Source organism: Macrobrachium nipponense, chromosome 11, assembly GCF_015104395.2.
Source record: "Macrobrachium nipponense isolate FS-2020 chromosome 11, ASM1510439v2, whole genome shotgun sequence".
In the NCBI taxonomy this organism is placed as follows: Eukaryota; Metazoa; Arthropoda; class Malacostraca; order Decapoda; family Palaemonidae; genus Macrobrachium; species Macrobrachium nipponense.
This window is the reverse complement of record NC_061087.1, coordinates 2,585,742-2,601,246: the sequence shown is the minus strand read 5'-3', so window position 1 is coordinate 2,601,246 and position 15,505 is coordinate 2,585,742. Positions and strand designations below refer to the sequence as shown.

The following is a 15,505-nucleotide window of genomic DNA, read 5'->3' as shown; positions in this document are numbered from 1 at the left end:
TTGTATACTACAAGGCTGTCTTTTCGGGGGTTATTTTTTTATAAGCATGTTTTTTACGTTATTATATGTGAAAGGTACATTTGTATCAAACTATTTAAAAAAAATGATTTTACAGCCCCAAATCCAATAAAATATGGCAAACAAAGGGTTATTGAGGGCACTTCTTTTTTCTTTCCGATTTTTCATAGGTCTTAATAGCTTTATTATAAATAATACCCATATGGGATAGATAGCACAAATCTGTTCTATTTTTCTGATGTTTTTGTGTGTATATATATATATATATATATATATATATATATATATATATATATATTATATATATATATATATATGTGTGTGTGTGTGTGTGTGTGTGTGTGTGTGTGTGGCAAACAAAGGGTGATTGAGTGCAGTTCTTATTTCTTTCCGATTTTCCATAGGTCTTAATAGCTTTATTATAACTAATACGCATGATATGGGATGGATAGCACAAATCTGTTCTATGTGCACAGGTAAATAAGTTATCCAAATACTAAAAATTTAGTCTGGCTATGACAAGTCTGTTACGTGAAATAATCTTCAAAATGAAGAATCCTAAAACGCAGCGAGGATGTTCTCGCCCTTCAAGACCAGCATGGGCCACTAAAGAGGCTCCAGGACTAGGGAAGGCAAGGCTAATTACATTTTGAAATAAAACCTATAGAAAACATCAAGGTTTACCTTGGAAAACATCTGCAGTATCTTGCCAGTATTACAAGTCAGTGGCGCTCGAGTTCTGCTGTTTCTTTCCATAGACACAAAAATCCTCAAAGCCAGCACAGGGCACTAAAGAGTCTCCAGGACTACAGTATTTCCAAAATGACCACAACTCTCTGGTGGGGTTGTTTTGGTCCTCCCACGGGTGTTTAATCTCCGCATATCTGCCAAATTTATAACAACAACAGAGAGATAAGACCATTTCTCTCATTACAGATATCACATATCTTTTCCGTTACGCAGAATTCTAAATCAATTACACAGGTTCACTACTGATAAAGTTTTTCTTATGCAATAACAAGAAGCGGAATCAAATTTTCTATCAACATGGCATCTCATTTTGGTGCTCTTGCCAATATTTCAAACAGCTCCACGTGTGTTTTAATCTACGGATAAGCAGCTTAGATTCTCTCCAAGGGGCCACTTTCGGTGGTCACGGTGTATCTCTGGAGGCCTTTCTCCTTTCTGCAGATACCTTGATTTCTTAATATTGTAGGTATAGAATAAACTGGTGTGCAAAATAAAATATGAAATTAAGCATAAGAGAACAAGTCTGACGAGTAAGAAAGTAAACAATGTATACAGACAGATCTCTCTCTCTCTCTCTCTCCTCTCTCTCTCTCTCTCTCTCTCTCTCTCTCTCTCTCTCTCTCTCTCTCTCTCTCTCTCTGACAAAATAATGAATAGGAAACAATGACTGAATATTGCCTGAATACGATATGGCAACAAAGTTTTGGCCTGACTGAAGCGTAGTGACTTTGTCACCGACTTACGAGTCATTCTTGGTCATCTCACAGTCATGGGTAGACATCAACTTCACAGTCGAGGAAAGGCAATCGTGTACAAAGTAAGTAGGCATTTTTTAGATGAAAAGGCGAATGGAGGGCCTATGTTATCCCATAAAAAATCTCATGCTCGGACAGCTGAAAGATTTAGAAGAGAGAGAGAGAGAGAGAGAGAGAGAGAGAGAGAGAGAGAGAGAGAGAGATGGCGGAATAGGAAGATTAAGGTAGGTACCTGGAAATGAAAACCCCTTATAATCTTATAATCATAGCCTCAGTGTTTGTCTCAAAGACATTCAAAGGTCTGTCACACACGTGTCAGTTGTTCTTTTTGTAAAATTGGCACAGGGCAGATCTTTAAACGCAGCGCCAGGGAGCTCTCGTCGCGGTGGCAAGACTATAGGGAAGGCAAGGCTAATTACATTTTGAAATCAAACTTACAGAAGACTGCAGCAGTATCTTGGCAGTATCATGAGTCAGTGGCATTCGGGTCCTACTGTTCTTTCCGTAGAAGCAAAGTCCTCGGGTGGTGGTTTAGCCATTCTTTCCATAGAAGCAAAGTCCCCGGGTGGTGGGTTAACCATTCTTTCCATAAAAGCAAAGTCCTCGGGTGGTGGGTTAGCCATTCTTTCCATAGAAGCAAAGTCCTCGGGTGGTGGTTTAGCCATTCTTTCCATAGAAACAAAGTCCCCGGGTGGTGGGTTAACCATTTTTTCCATAGAAGCAAAGTCCTCGGGTGGTGGGTTAGCCAGTTCAATCTCAACCAGACCAGCAAGGTGGAAAGTGGATTAATGGACAGATTTCTCATTTAACAGCAACTTAAAAGTGCATTTTTTTTCTCTCTTTTGACGATACTGAGGTACTCAGTAATAGATTTAACCACCATATGCTCAAGGACTAACATTACTAAACGTATAAAATTAGCAATGTGAACCTCAAATTCTTTTTTATTTATTTAATCTATAGAGATTTTAGGGTTTACCGTGGACCATTATTTTCATTATTCGTGTTGTAGTGGACCATTATTTTCATTATTCGTGTATATGTGTGTGCGCAGATATCATAGGCGAATCAATACAACTAGCAACATTTAAACTAACCGTTCAATATTGCAACGAATATGCACAGCGTTATATCTATTTATCTACCTATCTATCTGTCACACAGAAATGATTAAACATTGCTATTTATTAAGATTTTATATTTAAATAAAGAAAGGACAAATAATTTACAGTTACAAGATTAAATAGCAAAATTTTTATGCTCATAGGAAAATGTTGTCAAGTATTTGCACGCACACACGCACGCGTGCGAATACACACACACAATATATATATATATATATATATATATATATATATATATATATATAGATATATATATATATAATAGATTTTTGCTATTTGACTGAATCGTTTAACTGTGCACATACATACATACGTATGTACATTCATATATGTATATGAATGCATGTACGTATGTATGCATGTGCACTGGTAACGTCAGCCGAATAGCAAAATCTAGTTTAGCTATTATTAGTCTACAGATATTCAAAGATATAAGAACACATTCCTGTGAGGAAACAAACTTCGTTATTCAATCTTGTTAGCTTCAAATTATCTGGTCTATTTATTATCTAATTTGTACTAATGCGTATTTTCAAAATAAATCTGAGCTCCCCTTTGAAAGGGACCAAGCGTGGATTTAGTAAAATATCTTAGGCAAGATATCGAATTATCAGCTTTTTATTTGACAGTGAATGGTCTTCACTTTGTCTGCATGCCTTTTTGTAAACTGACTGACTGACAGATGAGAAGTAAAATGAACCATATCATATCGTGATGATTTTTTTCAGTTAATGAATAGCAGACAGACCACGAAACAGAAATAAATAACAATAATTGTTGCGTTGTAGTAGCTGTGATAAAGGCAAATATCACTGATAGTACTTGTAACAGCATAGCGGCACAAGATTGCAAGTAAACCATCGAGTGTATCGCGGTAAAGAGGTCTATATGAGGAGGGGGAACGGTGGGAGGGGAGGGTGGGGAATCAGGGGGAGGGGGAAGAGAGTAGCTTGATTGGGAGGTCGGGGATCCTGTGGGGTTCCACCCCGCCGGTAGGGACTTGGTCGGGAGAGGCAAGGAGGGAGAAGAATAAGAGGGGGAGGGGGGGAGGAGGCGGCACTCAAGTAGGGGGTTTCCAGTCCTAGATTATCTAAATACAGTACACTGGTTCCACTCAAATTATCTTTGGGAAATGAAATATCTAGTTCAAAGCTACCGAAGAAATACTCTTTGAAAAACAACACTGGTAATGGTGCCAAATGAAAAGATGAAGTAGTGAACTAGCATTATAGGGAGGGACTAATATTTTCAATGCGAGGTTTATGTTCTCATTTTCCAGTATGGGTCAAGAGTTAGTCTTACACTTCGAGAGACATGTTCTTCATGAACTGTGAGTGCATCTATCAAAAGCCTTCTTCAGTTGTGGCTCCCAGTGCTTGTGCAGAATGATGCAGAAATTAAAAGACTACTTGGAGAGGAGAGAGCTTAGAGCATCTTTCTCGTTCCTGAAGGAGTCAGGAGGGCTAGGCAGGCAGTGAGTGGTTAGCGCAGAGGTGGCGGCAGTGTCAGGGCCAAGGTAGCTGGTAGTATGGTGGTGGGGCGGGATGAATGTAGGCCACAGACCTTAGTCTTATTGTGACTGTGGAAGAAGAAGCACCCTGGCGCTTTCGTTCTCTCCCGTGGGCTTACTTTACTTCAACTACTACTACTACTGGTGCTCTCTCCTGGCTGTGAACTCCTAACATTTTTTAATGTTTTTACCACCAGAAAGTTTATTCGTTTCTTTTTCCACCGAGAGAAAACAAATTCCAAACTTGAAACTTCGAGCGTTGCAGTGTTACCTGTCTGTGCCTTTTTGGATCTAGTTGCCTCTAAGAAAAACCAAATACAAATAATAAACACATACACTCTTGTGGATGTTACTGCATTTACATCATCTGTGTGATCATAAGTGTTCTTTACGAGTGCTGTGATAAATCTTTTGAAATTTTACCCTCTTCATAGGTGAGTGCGAGATGGAAACTCTCGCTGTTATTTATGTTGGTGATGGGAAAAGTCAAAGTTTATTACAATGAGTCTGTAGAGGAACAGAAAATGAGTGCCAATTCTGGATTATTTATGTCTTTTAGTTGAGGAACTAAAATACTCCCAAAGCATTCATTATATTCGACTGCAATGATAAGTATGCTTGTAGAATTAGATTTTTGTAGTTATATTTTGTCTCCACATCTGCTGCAATTCGTAAAAACTGAAACTGTGTGGAAACTGATGAAGATGGGCCACTATGAAGTAGTAGCATATGTTTAATGGTTTACAGAAGGAGGTTGTGAAGTAAAACCTATATAATTCTTAGCAGACCTACTAAAATGATTGTTGTAGATTTTCTCAATTGTATTTTGAAAACCCATAGAATGTATTAAACTAAATTATCCCGGTGCCATAATAATTTACTGTGATACCTAAAGTGAATTTTAAACGGAAGATTCTCTGGAGCTATATTCGGGGATGCCTTTAGAATCGTTGACCTTAGAGAAAAGATGCCTGGGCAACGGGTTGTCCAACCCACTGCAAGTGTTGTGCTCCGCTGCAAAATTCAAGGGTCAAGTAATAATCTCAGGCGAATCATTTTCTTCGCATGTTTCAGCCCAATGTAGTCGTTCCCTTGTGTGTTGCGTACTGACAGAAGGAACAATGAACGAAGAGTCATGTCTCTTAAGTTTCCTGCACTAAAAATGAACTTTTTATGCTACATCACCAAGGTGTGGTGTTGGCGTTCGTGATAATTCAGTCAGATCTTGCATCGCCACAACAGGTTCATGTACTGGCAGAAACCAGCCAACGGTACAGGAGCAAAAAAAGAAAAAAAAGAAAAAATCCTGCTCGCCCCACGTTGAGCCGAGTACCCGTCGTATTTTCATACTTTGATCTCGAGACCCTTGAAATTTCACGAGATATTTTGATAAATCTCATATAAATTGTCCAGGCCCCTCGGTATTGTCAGAAACAGGCAGGTACTCGGCAGTGGGCGACAATGTGTATAATCTTGGCATCGGGTCAGGCCAGGTTGGTAACGGTACCATCAACATCACCCGTCATATATCCTAACTTCGATGAACGAAATTTTCCGGTGTCGATAGAGATTTGAAAGAGTGTCTGATATCGCCGATGCTTTTCAAAGTCATGAGACATTTGCTAAGATTACCATCTTCCTTTTCGTTAACAGTTTTGGCTCAGAATAGACAGCCATGAACCGCGCGACGGTGTCCAGTATTTTGTGAAACGAACGAAGACCAGTGGAACGACGGTGGTAGTGTGGGCCGCTAGACTAGCGGTCTCAAGGACTTTGTCCCGACACCTGTGCAAGGAGATACAAAACCACACCTTTATCGGAAAAACATTAGGCAGCGCTTATGTAACATAACTGCATATGTCACCACATATAAAGAAGGATTACGTAGCGAATGAATTAAAGCAAACTGACATCGATTAGAAAACCAAATCAAAGGCATGCTGACTGACTCTTTCTCTCGATCTTTTTCGTTCCTCCCGAGAACTTGCCAGGGGCCAGGTCGGGGATAACATTCTCAATGAACTTATCTCCGTTACTATTTATGTAGTGCCACGTTATCACCTGAAAGTTATTCATGTTATTTGCCGCGCCAATGAATGATAAAATAGGTTGAAGATGACGATTAAGTAACTTTCATGCATTAAGTTAGATCTAATGCATTACAAAGTAACGATAATAAAACTTTGAAACTCGACGACAGATACAGGATGTTTCTATGATAACGCGGACCATGTCCCAGACCTCGGATGGGGTCAGGTCAATGCGAAAAACAAGTCGTGACCCCTTCTCTGAGCTATTATTATAACACCGGGTGGGAATGATGGTCCCTTCTGGAACTTACTTCGCGGCCTGCCGCCCAAAAGATACGATACTGTTCCCAGCACGAACACCTTGCAAAGGCATATCGACGTTAGTTTTCGAGTTTCCACCTCTCCGGACAGTTTAAAGTCAAATCATTGTTTCTCTGTAACAGATACCTTCCGAAATGTGGAAATTTATGCAGTCAGTTTGAGTGACATTCGCATGGTAATAGGTGTTCCCCTAGAAATTTCGTTTTCCATGCAATTTTCATATAGCGGATCTGAAAGGTTTACCAGAGTATCACATATGAAAAATATCCTGGTTTGATTTGTACATGACACAGAATGTGTATTTATGTCAAATACTCCCATGACCAAGTCATGTTTGTCACTGGAAGGCTATGGAAGCTTCCAGAAAGAAGGGGATCGGTTTAAAAATAGAGGAAATGGTGGGACTCCCGTCTACCAGGCCTTTTCACCTTTCCATGACAAGTGGAGAGAGAAGGAAGGATTCGCCGAATTTTTATTCGGAATAGATCATAAGGGAATAATGTAAGAAATATGAGACCACTCATCAACTAGCTCTGTTTCCTATCGCATTTCAGATGTCGAAATCATGGCGCAGTATTACTTTCGGTACTATTATTCTGAAGTATTTAATATTCAAAGCGTAGAAAATTCACCTCTAAATATAATGAAGGTATAATCATATTTAAAAATTTAAGGCTCAAACAGTTCTAATTTATGAGAAGGCTCGTGAATATGGACTACTTATCGAAGAGACACCCGAGGAGGTAATAACATTTTCTTACGGCAAAGGACATGAGATGAACTGTTGGATAGGTAAAAGATACATCTGATAATATGTTTGCATGTACTCATATGAGGGTCTTATACAAAGCATGTATTTGGGTCTGTATGCACATCTATCATAAAGGTGAAAGAAGATATGATGAACAGAAAGCTATTCACATCTAAACGAAACGTAGACTCTTTGGTTATACAATTGATAAGCCTTTGATATAAGATATTTTTGACATTTACCATGGGAGAGAGAGAGAGAGAGAGAGAGAGAGAGAGAGAGAAGAGAGAGAGAGAGAGCGAGAGAGAGAGAGAAGAGAGAGAGAGAGAGAGAGAGAGAGAGAAGGGGGAGGAGGTTGGGGGAGGGGGGGTTGGATAAGTGGGTGCGCGTGAGAGATTTGAACGCTGTGGCGGTAGCAATCCTCTATATTTATGTCAGTGGGTTAGCCTAGATCGGGCTCTGCAGCGCTGTATCGCATCCTATTATACGCCACTTCTTTATCAACACCTGTACCACTATTGTCAGTGCTACTGTTGTCAGCAGTATCTCAAATGGCGGATGTTTCTTTTATTTTCTTTTTTCTCATTAAACTATCTTATGATAAAATCAGCAAAAGAGGAATGACCAGTCACCGTATCTACCGTTGAAATTGTGCTAGAAGGAAATCAATGAAATACATTTCTCTAATTGTTTGACACTGTACCCATATATCCATATTTTCTTGATGTTACCTTAGTGCTCGCGCGCACGCCACCAACCCCCACCCCACACACACGCTCTCTCTCTCTCTCTCTCTATACATTAATAATTAAATATATACCTATATATAGGGTATATATTATATGATATATACATAATATATTAATATATATATATATAAATATATATATATAACATATAATTATATATATCCATATATATATATATATATATATATATATATATATATATATATATATATAATGTTTTGCTGGACTCATCAGATGTACTGCTTGCCCAGCTTATATACGTATAGCGCCCACGCTTTTGTAAAACGCGAGGGTGACGACGCTAACAATTAATCTCCCCTTGGGCATATTTTTCTTTGAAAGAAGAGGTTTGCCCATTATGGGCCATTTCAGGTAATCCCTTTTGTCCAGCCCTTTTACCTTACTTGGGGCTGTTCACTCTCAAAACAGTCTCTCTCTCTCTCTCTCCTCTCTCTCTCTCTCTCTCTCTCTCTCTCTCTCTCGTTATAGTAGGATTAGGTACATATCCTATTTTGATGAAAATTTATGAACTTTTAGATCCCTAGTGTAAAGTTCATATCAAACATGGGGATTCATGTTCACTTGAATTCAGTATTACTGAATGTCTCGAATAAGTACTTAAATCTAAAAATAAATCAACTTTTCCTAATGAATATTACACATTTAGTCAAATTTCGTTCCAAGCACTTACTATTTAACCACAATATTTTAGATGTTTCAAACCTTCAGAAGAATACCAATCAAAATTTCAAACACCAGAATAAAATAAACATGGAATAGTAATTAGCTGAAAGTATATAATATAAAATTGGTTTGATTAAGAAAATAATAGGAAATGACCAATTACAATGATTTGTGAACAACTAGCTTATTGAGGAAATGCCTCGGTAAAAGCTCCAACAGTTAAACAACTGAACGCGGCAATTTAACAGTGCCTTTAGGAATTAGATACTCTAAACAGCAACAAAATAACGAGAGGGCCTCTCTTCTCTTAAGGAAAAAAACGCGGAAAAAAAACATTAATAAAACATTCGAACATAAAACTTCCACCATCGAATCCATTCCCTATTTAAAGAAAGGTTATCATAAATACTCAAGGAATGTCTACTAATTATGGAGTTCTTTTAAAACTGATAAATATAAATACTTTTGTAGCATAAAAAGAAAAGTGAAGAGTTAAATGATGCCCAGCCAGTCAGAAGTATTAAACCAAAAAACAGCTTTTAGGATTATTTCCGAAATATTCATTAGTTCATGACTGGTGGTCTGGGCAGCAATAATTGTTTCTGCTTTATTGCTATCTTTATATCTCCAACAGAATGTTGTACCGGATAACAAAATTAGCCAAATTGTAATTGATATGTGGTTATCATCATTTCTCATTGTAATACTTGTTTAAGAAAATCGGATACGTTAGAAAAATGACTTGCCTCTCCCTCTTTTGACTGGGACTTTAATTCCATTTTCGTAATCTTCTTGGCTTGACTGTATTATAATCTGTTTCGTTTTTCCCATAGCTATTCTGGCAATTTCCTTTCGTCGTTTTGAGCTCTTCCTTTTGTTTTGCTACGTTCGTTCCATTGTATCTTATTTCCACGTACCCCTCATCTCCTTCCCGCAGGTTTCCAAATTTCAGTTCTCTGGAAATGAAAATTACCCCGCCATTTCCGGTGGGTCTATGCAGATGTGCCGCAGACGATTCCCGGGGTCTGTCATTCTGTTTCGATCTCTGTTGTTTCGTGGTTACTTACGATGAAAAGTTTTATTCTCCCAATTCTAAATGATATAACAGCAAAAAGTAATGGGCTGAAATTTTAATCCTACAAAATTAGGAAATGGTGGAAAGTAGAAATGGCAGAGTATTCTACATAAAAACCTGGATGGACCTATGGTACTCAATAATGAAACATCCGAAAATAAGATTCTATTTAAGAAAACAGCTGAAAACAGGCACCAGAGAAGAAAATAGCAGAAATAAACACAAACGAGTAATGGATTCAAGAAAAACATCAAATCATAAAATGAACAATGGAAAACTATACAATAAGAACAATACTGACAAGAGAAAATGTAGAAAAAAGGAATTTGTACACCCAGCTATACACATGCTTTTTGGAAGAAAAAAAATATAAGTATTTAAGGATGTATCTACGTACATAGCTTGCTTTGAGAGTTCATGTTTTATGTGACGTTACAATCCAGATTCATTACAGGAGGAGCATTTTGGATTTACCTCTCTGGGGCATTCGTAGCATTTTTTTGTGAGTGTTCGCCTGTACCACCATGTTGTTGAAACGATGAGATTCCTTTGTCACCCATTAATCTTGGCTACTGAGCAATGCCTTTTCTCTTTTCGTCCTCACTAATGATAATGAAGACACCTCCTATCACTAACTGTTCTATGGATAAATGCCTGAATAAATACTTATATATATAAATGGTATATACTACAAGCTGTAATTTTTTTCTAAAAAAGTGTACCACTGACGGTCTATCACAGTACACAACACCTAACTTCGCGCAGAGATCTTCAAGTGCCTAGAAAATCCACCACCCATGAAATTTATTGCACTTTTTTGACATTACACATCAGTTTACGAGACTAGATTATCACCCGAATTCAGAGACAATTCTATTCGTTCTACTCCTTATTTTCATTATCACGGGCAAAATTTCTTCTTATTTGAACATTGTGTTGGGCCTAAAATGAAGGAAACCATATCCATTTCTTTTTATTCTTATTCGTTTGAGGCTACCATTCTATCAATAGGTACAAGAAGTCGGGCAATGTGCGTTTATGTGGGACAAATGTGGAAGCACCGGCAGGCTTGCTGTTTCCTCTTTTCTTAAAGGGGGTCAGTCAGCCTGTATATGCCAGGCACATAACCCTGCTATTTCCCTTCCCTGTCACACTTCCTATCCCTTCACTCTGGTCCTGGGGCCAATACTTCCCGGTAACCCAAATACTTTAGGACGGGTTCGTTCTACTGGTTGTGTAAAATGCCAACAGGAAACTGCGTTGGGTACAACCTGTCCCGGTGCTTAGAGAATGTCCGATTCTAAATGCATGGCGGCTTAGTCACGACTTCATCCTCCTTGCCTCGCAGTAATTAGCAAATCGGTCACCCTTTCGTACGTGGAAAAGAACATTGGTTTTTGGCAACAAACGTTTCAAAGTACTCGATGTCTGCAAGCGAAATTCATATTAGGAAAACACGAGGGGATTGAATGCTGTTTTGAAAGGCTTGGAAGCTGCGGTCTTCATCATAAACCTATTCAACAACCTTGTATTATCACGTCCAAACCATGTCCTTTGTAAGCGGATCCATTCACTTCATTCTGAATAATTCTCTGACTACACGCCAACGAGGAAATGACATCCGTAAAGAGAGAGAATTCATTTCCCGCCAGGTATTACCGTCCGAACTATTCTTAACTCGTTACTCATAAAACTATCCTCGAAATTTACGCTGACACCCCAGGAAAACCAGGAAAGACAAGTGTTTATTTAATAAAGTTAGCACCTTTGTTAGTACAACTCAGCACAGAAAATAGGGTAGTCAATGTAAGTTTTCTAATTTCTTAATCTTAAAGAATGACAAATGTCATAATATGAAAATGCATACGTACACCAAATGCTATAAGCCTCATCTACTATAGTAAGTACTAATTAGTGAAAGGGGCGGAATAATTCGTATTAGTTTTGTACATAACCTACATACACACTGCATTCATCAGATGCACATCGCAGCACGTGAAAGGACCACTCAATTGGTGCTGGTGATGTTTGGTGACGAGGAAGCTTTCAACATAAATGTGACCACCTTATCGTAATTGGGAATGATGCCAGATGGGATATTTTGCTTCCCTTTCCTTTTCCTCGTGGAAATATTCGGGAGGAGCAAGCAAGAATAGCCTGCACACACACACACACACACACACAGCTAAAGAATAATTTTACATGCATCGTATACGCAAACTTTTGCGCATGTATTCTTTCAATACTAGGATCAATTCCTCTCATGGATAATTTTTGGCAACATTCAGCGCGTGTACAATGCGCCTGGCCAAACAACTCCGGAATGAGCCACATCCCTCTTCGGTGGTCATACGTTCTTAATTATCATACCGGTCTCGTCTGTCGTGGGCTTACTGCCCAACGGCACAGAAGGTGCCTCGATGTGTATACCCCTTTTCACCATATGGCCACATTAAACAGGAAATAATTTGGGACGAATGGGTCAGGTGGCAGGGTCTGGTTGAGCGGTCTGGGTTTGTTTTCAGGTGAAATCGTGGTTGGTCGACGTCTTCGGTATATGGATGCACAAGGCGCCTTCCCCTTCTTCCAACACCCAACATTTACACTGCTTGAGTTTAATACAGTCCAATAGGAAGTTTTTGAGAGAAAGTAACAATGAGCCTTATGAATGAGGAACTTGACGCATTTTAAAGTAAAGTATTATGTTCACTGACATTATGTTCTCCCGACAAGCTGACCAGATTCTTGTTTGCTCAATTTCCTGCATCTGGAAAGAGTTTTACCGCGGAATATGAAGTGAGCTTTGGGACAATCTGGTTGCTACTTCCAAGAAATGCTATGTATTGTGTATATTGTCGGCACGATCCCACATAGAGAGAGGAATGTCATTAGGATAAAAACAGCCTTGATATAAAGAATGGTCTTCCACCTGATTTCATATTATGGACCTACGGTTATGAGGTCTTGGCAAGTGAAGAAGATTATCAGGTTTGTGGGCGAAGGTTGGGGTTAAGTCCAGCATGGCTTGATCGTGAGAGGATGGGCAAAATATGAATTGGATCTAGGAACATTTTAATCTGTCAGAATAGGGTTTTTCTTAATCATCATGAAACTAAAGTCGCTGATATAAAAGTATTTATCCATACCAAGCAGGCACAGTTTTCTTGTGTGGGAAAAGCAGATATTGCAGTTGTCTCTCCACCTAACTTTACATAGAAAACGTAGGAGGGGTGACTCAAGCATCTTGAAGATCGGAGTGACTGGCAGCATTGCGTTATGTAGTACCACTCGTTTTCAACCTTTTTTAACTTTGCGGCCCTGCCCTAAACTAACTGACCGAGTTTTGTTTATTTCCCACTCCTCCCCGAAAAATAAATGTGGTTCTTTAATGCGTTTTTGGCGTTAAATAGTCGCGTGTCAGCGATAACACTTCTTTTCACACCGACTTCTTTTCATTTGGTTTGTTCAATGGAGCTCTTTGCTTCCCACTTTAGAAAACTCATTGCTATTTTTGCTAAAGCCAAGTGACAAAAACTGTGCAGTTCTAATAATGAATAGGTCTGATGTTTAATATTAGGTCATCTTTAAATGCATACTATATCCTGAGGTCAATAAACTAGTTTTTCATAATGAACTGCATGGATTCCTTGGGACTCCATAAGTCTACTAAGTCACCAGGGCAAGAAAACTGTACCAATAACACAAGCCATAGAGGCATTAACAGTACCAGTATCAGAGTTAGTAACTTGACAGTCACTCATGTCAAATCGAGGAAAGGAGTGTAACGTTGCCCCAGGTGATGTCGTATAGCAAATGGAACCATGTTACAATGTGCCCGTGAGTCACATTTTCGGACGCTGCTTCCGGTTACCTCTTAGCAAAGGTGTCATGTACGAGCGCAGCCCAAAAGAGGTGCAACGCTCGATCAATTCATCTTTTTTGTCTCCTTTGTTTACTGCGCTGTGACGAGTGTCTTTTTTTTTTCATTCTTATTTTACGGAGTTCGATGAAATAGGTTGACGAGATAACTGTACACGATTGTTTGCTACAATATACCCGTCAATAAAGGCACAAGTCTGTGTAATACAAACAGTTGGTATATATATATATATATATATATATATATATATATATATATATATATATATATGTATAGAATATATCATATAGGGATATATATATATATATATATTATCTACATTCTTAATATACATATATTTGTTATATATATATTATATATACATTATATCTATATATTTTATATATATATATATATTATATATATAATATCATATATAATATATAGATGTTTGAGAGTGTATGGAAATGGAAGAATATTGCTTAAAATCATAAACATGGAATTTAGACACGGTAGAACTGAGTTTGCGGGTTTAAAAACAAAACTCACAAACTCAGTTCTACAGCGTCTAAATTCCATGTTTATAATTTTGCGCAATATTCATCGATTTTTTTTTTTTATTAACGCTCATTCCTACCTGGAAAAAAATCTTTTAAATTTACATTTTCACAAAGAAAGATTCTGGCATCTTCGCTTGACTGCTTCTTCTGTCACGGAACGGAGATGACAAACGACCTAGAAATGTAATAAAGAAATCGCGTTTTGCTGAACCCTTTCTTTCTTTCTTTCTTTCTTTTTCCTTCTTTCTTTCTCTCCTTTAGGTCCAGTCGCGGTATGCAGTGGGAAATTCATTCAAGCCCCAGATTGTTATAAGTTCCATTCTTAAATTACTTCTGTCTTTTACAAGATACCGTTGGCCCTGTCCATTCTGACGCAAATTAGATTGCTAAGTCAACGAGCCTTCAGTTTTCTTCCTTGGAATATTTTGTTATCTCTGCAAAATTTTGATGGGAATTATTTTTCGTTAAAGTTGTATATTTTTATATTTTACACCATCTGTACCCAGATCGACCCATTTCCCACTCTCTCTCTCCATTCGCGAATACAACATAATACCCGCTAACAGTAATCTGTAAACCTGCGCACGAGCACTTATAAAATGCGTAAAGACGTTATAAAGTCTGCGGTACAGATACCCATGTTTCATCTGTTATGAATTTTAAAAGTTCACTGATTATAATCTATTGTATATTAAAATTAGTTAGAATCATCAGATACTTTGATAATGTTCAAATCATGCATGCTAACTATACTCCACTACAAACATAATGTACTGACCAGAAATATTCCAGCTGACATGTGAATCTAACTCGAAAAAAAAAACCCAAAAAAAAAAATGGATAAAAGCGCGCTGTTTAACATGACCATTAACAACATGAATTCATATGTGCGGTTCTATTCATAGCGTCTGATGTATATTTTCTATTTTCCTGCATTTCAATGGGTAAACTACAGTCTGTTTGTCTTGCCAGATTTCGAACCTGCGCCTCTTGGGCTAGACACAAAGGCCACTCTTGATAACTGAATGGATAAGATGACTGTCTACCTGTATACCTAATCCATAAGAGAGAGGTTCCAGTCATAGGCATGCAGATCCACTTACCAATTTAAACTTTATATACAACCAGACTAACTTGTCTTAAATACCGAAAGACATCCTAAAACCTAAACAATCAAAAATGCTAAGAGGCCAAGGCTGATTAATTCAGCCATAAGCATAAGTTGAAAATGGCAACATGGTACAATCACAAACAAAGAATGGCGCTGACAAATGAATGGACAGAGGAAATCCAAAGACGACGAGGCGCCTTCTCAAACA

At 38.2% G+C, this 15,505-nt stretch overlaps 1 protein-coding gene across 2 annotated transcripts in view; it reads left to right on the top strand.

Annotated features, from left to right (window-relative positions):
* Positions 1-4,140: 4,140 nt before the first annotated feature.
* LOC135216641 (ichor-like) overlaps positions 4,141-15,505 on the top strand; it is an 80,455-nt gene continuing 69,090 nt past the window's right edge. For both annotated transcript variants that reach the window (XM_064252059.1, XM_064252145.1), the window contains exon 1: positions 4,141-4,591. The gene's annotated coding sequence lies outside the window, so the exon portion shown is untranslated. The remainder of the gene's footprint in view (positions 4,592-15,505) is intronic.